This window comes from Poecilia reticulata, unplaced genomic scaffold, assembly GCF_000633615.1.
Source record: "Poecilia reticulata strain Guanapo unplaced genomic scaffold, Guppy_female_1.0+MT scaffold_737, whole genome shotgun sequence".
In the NCBI taxonomy this organism is placed as follows: domain Eukaryota; kingdom Metazoa; phylum Chordata; class Actinopteri; order Cyprinodontiformes; family Poeciliidae; genus Poecilia; species Poecilia reticulata.
The window spans coordinates 1-9,243 of NW_007615484.1; the positions used below are offsets into that span (position 1 = coordinate 1).

General features: G+C 40.9%; 1 long non-coding RNA gene across 1 annotated transcript; it reads left to right on the forward strand.

Moving 5' to 3' along the window:
- The first annotated feature begins 2,409 nt into the window (after nt 1-2,409).
- LOC103461193 (uncharacterized) lies at nt 2,410-4,446 on the forward strand. The gene is made up of 4 exons (XR_533062.2): nt 2,410-2,509; nt 3,512-3,551; nt 3,664-3,666; nt 4,060-4,446. It is a non-coding gene; the product is annotated as an uncharacterized LOC103461193 (long non-coding RNA).
- The last annotated feature ends 4,797 nt before the right edge of the window (nt 4,447-9,243 follow it).

Sequence of the window (9,243 nt, forward strand, 5' to 3'; positions counted from 1 at the left end):
TAGAAGAAGAGCTGCCATCGATACCGTTGCAGCCAAGCATGGTTTAATGTTACACAATACAGTTTTACCAAGTTGCTCAAAGACTAAACTGGCATTGTTGTGCATTTAAAATGTAAAGTTTACCTTGACCAAAAGCCCCCCAAAGACATCCCAGCGCCCCCCTTTTGTAAAAATGTCCGCCAGCGCCCCCTGCCGTCCTCTGAACGCCCCCTTGGGGGCGGTACCGCCCACGTTGAGAACCGCTAGTCTAGAGCAAAAACGCTTGGAGAGATTTTGTGTTTTTGTTGTGAACTGTTGGAAATAATTTGGCGAACGGACAAGAAGGAAAGTTAAAACAAGTCACTGGTATGTGCAGTGAAGGGAAGACATGAACTCTTCTCCGATTTTAATATTTAATCCTCCCCTTCAGCCGTAGGAATGTTTTATGTGTAATTTGAAAGCAACATATCCTCATTGTAAACACATGTGCTTACATACCTGAGTGAAGTTGCTCCCTCAGCTTCTTCAAATCAGACCAAATTAGTGTCAAACGTTTGTGCAAAAAATATTTTTGTCTGTGCTTCTTTTGCTTTGAAGATATTAATGAAAGTTTAAAGGTCAAAATGTCAACCAGCCCCCCCTCCCACTTTTACTAAATCTAAATGACCTTTAAACTTTCATTAATATCTTCAAAGGCAAAGCAGCACAAACAAAAATGGTTTCTTCACAAACCAGCACAAACATAGTCGAGCTGATTGACACTAATTTTGTCTGATTTGAAGAAGCTGGGGGAGCAACTTCACTCAGGTTCCTCTTCAAAATGGCCAGTTAAAAGTTCAAAAGCCCCTGTCTCCATTGGATATCCATCAATTAATGGTTGATTTGTTTCAACTGCTTCCAAATGAAAATGTTCAGATTGTGCGTGGTGTTCCAAACAGACTTGTTTCAGTGCTGCAAAAAATAACTAGTTCCCCTAAACATGCTAAGTGACACTCCTGCCTTGCTTCATTAGCTCGTTTCACTGCAGGCCTGAGCTGCGTCCACATGGAGGCACACAGCGAATCTAACCTACTTTTTAAGCGACTTCTGGCAGATACCTGGAAGAGATGTCCCGTCTCTATTTATTCTGACGTTTTGTGACCACATTGTGGCTGTCACGGTGATTTCCAACTCCGTGATCCATCGGGACAGGCTTGGTTTTTCCTCTCATGTCATCTGTCGAGCTGTTCTCCTTCCTTTCCAGAAGCTGCAGACGGTTCCTCACCGGTGCAGCGGAGTCCAATAGAGAAAAGTCTCCCCTGATTGCCTCATGCTGCCGTGTTGTGTTCATGCTCTCAGTGCAGCACTGTCAAGTGAGCCTGGATATTCACACACGTATACATTGTGAGCAATGGGCTTGTGTTTGAAATAAATTCACTGAGAGTGAAATGTCGCACGCAGACCTCTTTTCTTTAGTGTTGCGTCACATTCGACTGAACGTGATGCAACGTGAATAACAGTAAAAATATAAAACCCTCTGTGTTATGGTGACTATGGTCTTTGGACAAAACTACTCTAAGCGGTAGAAATGCCTTCCTGACATTATACTGATATCATGAACAATTTATAGAAATTCTGCAATTCCTTTGGGTTTTTTAGTATAAATCGATCAGAACTGCAAAAACACAAAATCGGACCAAGTATTTTTGGTCTAATTTCTAGAGCAAACATCGTGAAATATCTTAGTTTTTTCTTGGAATAAGACTAAACTAATTTACAAGTAACTTTTTAGCAAGATGTAGAAGCTTGTTTTAAGCCCTCTTCATTATGCAAATGAAGAGGGCGGTGTCTTAAAGCTTCAACTTCTGCCTATTGGCTAGTTAGCATCACACTTTACTTTGCTCCAACAAAGATGGCTAGCAGTTTAGTAGTGAGCTGAAGTTTAGGAACTTTAACAGAAAATATAACTCCTGACTTTATTATTTTCCGTGTGGATGCCCAGACAGAACGTGTGTTTCAGTTAGTGGCTAACTGTTAGCGCCTCTCATGGACTCAGAGGTTCACCGTCAGATTTTTGGTCGCTTAAGTTATCTTCCCATTGAAGCTTCGGGGCTTTCTTCCTCATCGCTGCAGACTTTTCTGTACATCATGAGAAAACTGCAATATTCAAAGCCAACTCTGTGAAGCAAGAAAGAATGAGTTATTGTTTTTGTTGAGGTAACTGAAACCTCGGGTTACCAAGTCAGAGGCCATCTTTCCCGTGCCTTGACATCCACAGACGCATATTATGTGAGGCCATAAGAATATCTTTTTTTGGGAATAAAAGGCTGTTTTTGATGCCAGGACGCCTCCGGACGCTCACTACTACCAAAAGGTGATGGGCCTTTAGCTTAGGTTAGGACTGACATGTTCTTCTTGTCTTGTTTCTTGTCTCATCTCTTCTGCAGTTTGGCCGAACTGAGGTGATCGAAAACACCCTGAACCCGGACTTTGTGAGGAAGTTTGTTCTTGATTACTTCTTTGAAGAGAAACAAAACCTTCGCTTTGATGTGTAAGTGGAAATACTCCTTGAAGCTGCTCTAGTCAAAAACAAACTCTGGTAAAAACATTTATACTAATTTAAAACAGATACTCTCTCAAGTTATATAATCATTTTAGTTAGTTCAAAGAATAATTAGTGTCAGATAAAGAGTGTATGGTGGACTAAAGAGAATTTGATTGGGGAACCCAGTTCAAGTAAACATGATGTTTTGATTATTGGATTATTATTGTGTTCCTTAGTCACCTATTCCTATCAGATCGACCTTTTTTTACTCCTACTTTTTTACTTTAATCCAGTCCTTTCTCAGCTTATTATGTTTATTTACTGCTTGCATGGAGCAGTGGGTCACTTTAGATCAGTTCCCTCACCCTGGCGCCATACTTACTACTGATTCTGCTCTAAATCACAAAACGAGCTTTCCAGCGTCATTAGCAACCTCCACGTGTGAAAAACCTGACTGAGACGTGAAAAAGCAGAGGCTAACAGGTGAATATCCCCGGCCTCGGTGCCTTCTTTCGTCCCACCAGGCAGAGATGAAAACAGACGAATCCAGAGCGAGAAACGGGAATCTGCGTTTTCTGTGGCGTATTATTTGACACACGAGCGGCGCTTTCTGTGTCAGAAATGAAGAGGATCTGTTTCAAAGACGCCCCTGGTGGCTTATCTGCAGATGAAGCCTCTGGGGGGAATGGGTAGCCTCGAGAAGAGGAAATGAAGCAACTCTTCTGGCAGGAAGAGAAAGACTTCAGACAGCATGATGAGCTCCAGAGGGGCTTTTCCTCTTTCCCTCTGCTGCTGATTCGCAAATATGTTTTCTTAATTTACTTTAAATAACTTTTTGGTGGGAGCCAGGTCCAATTATTTCACAGTCACTTGGGATCTCTCTGTTGCTATCAGTGCTGCATGTCGGCCATATACAGTTCAAGCATATTTCTGTCTTATTCACCTGGTTTTGTTGACATGTGTCTTCTTACAAAACCTGCTGAAATGTTCTGTTTCATTAAACTGTAGGTACAATGTGGACATGAGGAGCTGCAATCTGTCCAAACATGTAAGTAGTTTAAAGCGTTGTTAATGGGAGCCACATTAACCTGAGATCTTTTTCCTGTAACTTGTTATTTCTGTCTAATCTTTCCTCACTACTTCCTCAACCTGCTGAGCAGAAGGTAAGTCATTCTCATGTTGCACAAGCCTCGATTCAGACATCAGCATGGCATTGTGAAAGTGCGAAAGTTCTTTTTCTTTTTTTTATTTCTTGCGAACCCAACTTTTAGATTCTATACCAAGCAACTTAAAATAATATGAATCTTAATAGTTATTTCATTAATTCTGCTTCCTAGCATTGCTTTAGGCTGGATCTACATTGTAAATCAAAATTTGCCATCTGTTATATCATACCATGCATGTAGGGGTTTGGAAAAACATACCAAAACATGCTTGCAGGTATTAAAGAAAGAGAAAAAAAGAAAAAAACTTTTAAGATATCTAAAGGAAGTGAAGGATCGTAAAAGCTCTTTGTGTTGAGGTTTACCATGGCGACCTCTCTTTGCTTCGTCCAGGACTTTCTAGGTCAGATATTCTGCACTTTGGGAGAGATCATTGGCTCCCCCGGTGGCAGATTGGAAAGGACGCTGTCGTAAGTACGGCCTACACAACCACCATCTTATTTTTAACTGGAGACAGTAAAAAAATTCACTCACATTTTATTGTTCCTGTATTTTTTCCATTTGTTCAGGCTTTAATTTATGAAATGACCATTCTTGACAAATGGAGGAAATGTCAGACATACAGTACGGTAGTTGAGAGACAGACTGGTCAGTAACACTTTATCTGAAGGTGTGTGCATAAGACTGACATGACACTGTAATGAACATTTATGAGTCTTCATAAATGTTGTCTTTGAGTGTCAGCCAGTAAATAATGACATTTTAATGCAAAGTTGCACTAAAACTTGCATTAAAAGTCTATTTAAAAATGTCAACTTTGCATTAAAAGTGTCATTATTTACCGAAAGACACCGAAAGAATGTTTATGAATGTCTTCATAAACATTCATGAAGACTCCTTCATGTTCATAATTAAAAATTAACATTAAACTAAGTAACCAAAATGATAACAGTAACTTAATGTATCCTTTACACTTTAGAAAAGATGAGAAACTGTTTATTTGCTGTTGACTGTGTCTCTCTTTGCCATGACTCGTCTCTTCGATGGAGTTAGAGAAAATGCATTCAAGTGATAATTAGGATCTCAGGTTTCTTCTAGAAAGTCAGAAGTTATAAAGTTTGGACCCACCGCAGCTGCAGCGCTCCTGTGTGACAGGCTGGTTGCACATGGTCCATAATAACCCAGCTGCTGGATGAGCCAAAGAGCAAACATCCCGACTGGTCTCTGCTTTGACCCGGTCAGCTTTGGACCCTCTATGGTCATCCTCCCGGTCGACTGGCCTGCCTCTAAAACACACTCACCTACTCATTTCAAAATCATGACCTCTGCACCAAGCCTGACCTTAGTGCTGTGCGATACGGCTTGAATCTTGAAGACGAGGCGCTTTTGGATTACCATGACACAGAATACTGGAACCACTGAAAGCTTTGACAGAACCATTTATTTGACACAGGCGTGTGGCAGCAGGAAAACTCAGAGTTGAGTAGTGACTGGTTAAATTTACTTGAATAACTTTTTTTGAAAAAATGTACTTTGAGGAATATTTTTACTACACCATACTTTTTACTTTTACTTGAGTAATTTTATTTTGAAGTATTTTTGCTCTTACTTGAGTAAAATTTCTGGATTCTCGACCCACTGAATGAAGAACAAATATATTTTAACCAAAAATACACCACATACAGAAACACAGCTGCAGTTTCCGTTAAAGTTTTGCAAATTTTATAATGAAAAGAAATGATTTGGAAAACTTTTCTTTTGCCTGATATTTTTAGTTACTTACATAAATTATTGTAATTTCTGTCTGTAAAACACCAAAATTTCCACTTAACTTTATATTTTGATTCATCTTATTAATGTAATTTTTAAGTATTAAATGATTGATAATTTGATAAGTTGTTACTCAATGCTTATTAAATACTTTCCACCAAATACTTTTTTACTCTTACTTGCATACACTTTCTGGGTCCTCTGCCCACCTCTGGTTAGACCTAGAAGACGTCTTTCTTCCTCTCTATTTCATATTATAACAAACATGTAACCACCCATTGCTCTTCAGCAGTTGCTCCTTTGCTGCTTCATGCATTACTAATTCAGACTGGTTCCAGTATGGTGAGAAAAGAGGCCAGCTTGTGCTTAGGATCCATATTTAAAGTGCTGTAAGCCTGGAGTTCTCTGAGGACACGGCGGCCTCGCCCCGGCAGAACCGGAGCTGATTTGCTCTCTGTCCGTTTCAGCTGAGCCTGGGGTCTGGCACTGCAGATATCCTCCAGACTCAAAGCTCTGCTCCATGCCTCTCTGCAGCATTTGACAAATTAATGCACTCAATAGAATCGAAAACCAAATTCAACATACAGCTATTAATAGTAGTCTGAGTGATTTTCCATGAATTAGTTACTTATAAATGGAAGACATTTCAGCTGACTAAGATGGGATTCAGCGTCTCCAATGTCTTTACTGTGTTGATTCGTCTAAATAAAATTAATACATGTAGGAGGATGCATGATGCTTTTCATGTTTTTTTTTCAGTGACAGAAAACTTTCAGGCTCTCAGACGGGTCCCTGTTGGCAGACAGTTTGTCAGTCGCATCACCGTGTTTCTGACTGTGACCCAGCCAGTGTTTGGACATTTTCACCTGACAATAACGTGATGACGTAACTTTTATTTTTAATGTTCTTACATTTGCGCAGGTGTTCTTCTTTCGGTTGGGTTGTAGGAACATTTCAGCTTTTCAGTATGACTTTATAAAGGATAGTTATCACTTTTTCGACAAAATCCTGGAACATTTCTTTTCACAGTCGACTCTACTATATGCTCCCCCGAAACCTCGTTGACAATATCCTATCTAGGCTAAAGCTTTTGAGGGCTGCTCTTACTTTTAATAATAAATGACCAGCAGGATTCAGAAACACAGAGGAAGCTCCTCATCATGCTTACTTGCTAACTCCTGCTTTCTTTATGCTTTAAGAAAATATCAGTAATTTCCAAAATTAGTGAATCTGTCAGTTCTTGTTGGGGAAACGTTTTAACCGTTCACAAAATAATTGGATAAAATGTGTCGCTCTCGTGAATGAAAAGTTGGAGGTGTGATGGCCTGGAAGTTCTGTTCGATGTGTGGAAGCAGAAATAAATCACAAGAGAAATCCTGACCTCGTTTTGAGACTCCTGTGAAGCATAAAGTGGGGGAGGGGGGCAGGCCGGAGAGGGGGCCGTTTAAGTCTGATGTGGAAAGAGTGACGCAGGGACAGAAGGGTTACGGCATTATTTCATGATCTGCTACATTTCACTAAAGGTATTCCTGAACAAAATCGGTCTCCTCTGAGAAGCTGGACCTGCCAGAGTCCAGTTTCTAACCTTGAACAAAACCTATCACCAATACTAGTGTCTGCACTAAACCCTGATCATTTGGGCGTTACTGCAGACGTACCGTTGGAAACCGTACAGAAGCTCACCGTTATGCCGCCGTGTTTTGTATTACAGATTTATTCTGGCACATTATTTTATTCAGACACAGGATGTGCGCTCGGCGTCAGGAGGATCCGCTGGGTTTCACAGAGACTCGCTCTCCATGCATTTTAATGAAATTGTAAAGTGTGTGACTCTGACCTGCTTTCATTCAGAATGCTTTATTTGCTCGTGTTTAATTTCGCTGGAGTGTTTTTTTTTTTTTTTTTGATGGAGCGTTTTCTCCCCCTATTTAGGCCAAAACAGCATGAAACGAGTTTCCTTCCAGAGAGCTTAGAGGGGGGCCGTTTTCCCGTCTCTTCTCATTCAGCATGGCCGCCGTCAGTGGCGGTTATGTAGATTAAGTTAATTTTATGCTTTTAAGTTACAATACATAAGTTTAAAAATAATTTGTGTTAATTAAAATCTGGTTGTAATGCCTACGTTTCTGTTTTAAAAACCATTTAAAGGTTCTGTAAAGATGTTTCCAGGGTGGAACCATGTTCAGGTTGTTGTTTAGGTCAAAGTGGCATTTTCAGTGACACGCTGCTTTCGGTAAAAGCCAACATGCTTGTTTGTTGTCAGTTCGCAGTAGAGATTTGGAGTTTCGTGCTGCTGTACTTTAATGAGCCCCTTTGATCCGATAATTTTTGAAGTTTAAATCTGTTCTGGACCAGAGGACTGTGGATCCTCTAGAGAGGACGACGGATTCTTCATGAGACCGTCTCGGGAAAACAGAGTGTCTTCAATCTTCAAATTTGCTGTAATACAGACTGCTACAGGAGATCTTTCTATTAGCCACCATCACTGTCTACAATAACTCTTTGAAGAAACTGAATTAATATGAGTTACAACGACATTTCATTCCCCTTTGGGATCAATGTGAATTTGTATTTTATGTGTTGATATGAAGATAAGATGTGTATTGATGACGGACCTGTTGAGCTCCTGTTAGCCACGTCTCCTCAGAGGTGATGCAGAATATGCTTACATTTTTTAAGTCAAACTACTGATTTGTGAAGGCTTAGAATTAAATAATATACTTTTACCTTACTCTATAAAAATGTATTTTTTAAAGTTTTGTGCAGTTCTGATGGCATCGTTGGTGACGCACGTCCTGTTAAACGCCAGTAAAACCCTAGAGCAGGGGTTCTTAACCTGGGTTCGATCGAACCCCGGGGGTTCGGTGAGTCGGTCTCAGGGGTTCGGCGGAGCCTCTGCGAGGAGGTAAAGACACACTTGTGTAAAGTCGTGGTGACGCGCCGCTTTGCCATCACTTGCTGCAGAGGATCACGTTATATTGGTTAGCCAATCAGAGCTGCGGAGGAGCCCTGATTGAAGGAGCTCCACTCTCAGCATGGATTTGAACTTGTGTCGTTAATTACTTCAGCAAAACTCACCGTTTTTACCAAATTCTGTAGCTTTCGGTGTACAGTGATCCCTCGCTATTCACCTTTCGCGGTCTCGCTGCTTCGCGGATTTTTTTGTGCAGGTTTTTTTCCCAACAGTGCATTGTGTTCTGCGCTCTGATTGGTTAAACAGTCTCCGAGCTCCTTCTCTACCTGTGTGCCAATAACGTATTTAAATATAAGTAATACAGATTGGTCATTCAGGAGATGAAAGCTGAAAACTTTGAATGTCTGCTGGAAAAATCTGTGGCCAGAGGCCAAAACCGACTGGAGGCTCGGTTGACGAGATCTATCGCTCTGCCGTAGATACAGCTGTTAATCTCGCGGGACAGGTTGGAGGAGACGCTTTAATGACATGACTCCGGATGACATTAAGGCCCGATTGATGAACAGGTTTTGTTCTTTGGTTTCAATAGAATATTTAATTATGCTGTATAATAATTGTAAAAACTAAAGGTAACTACTTCGCGGATTTTACTTATCGCGGGTTATTTTCGGAACGCAACCCCTACGAAAAACGAGGGATCGCTGTACTTCTAAATCTGCTCCTTAGTCGCATCTTTTCAGGCCTGTTACTGCCTCTAGTGGCATGGGGTGGTAACACAACTAATATAATCCATCCATCCATTTTCTTCCGCTTATCCGGGGTCGGGTCGCGGGGGCAGCAGCTTCAGAAGGGAGGCCCAGACTTCCCTCTCCCCAGCCACTTCTTCCAGCTCCTCC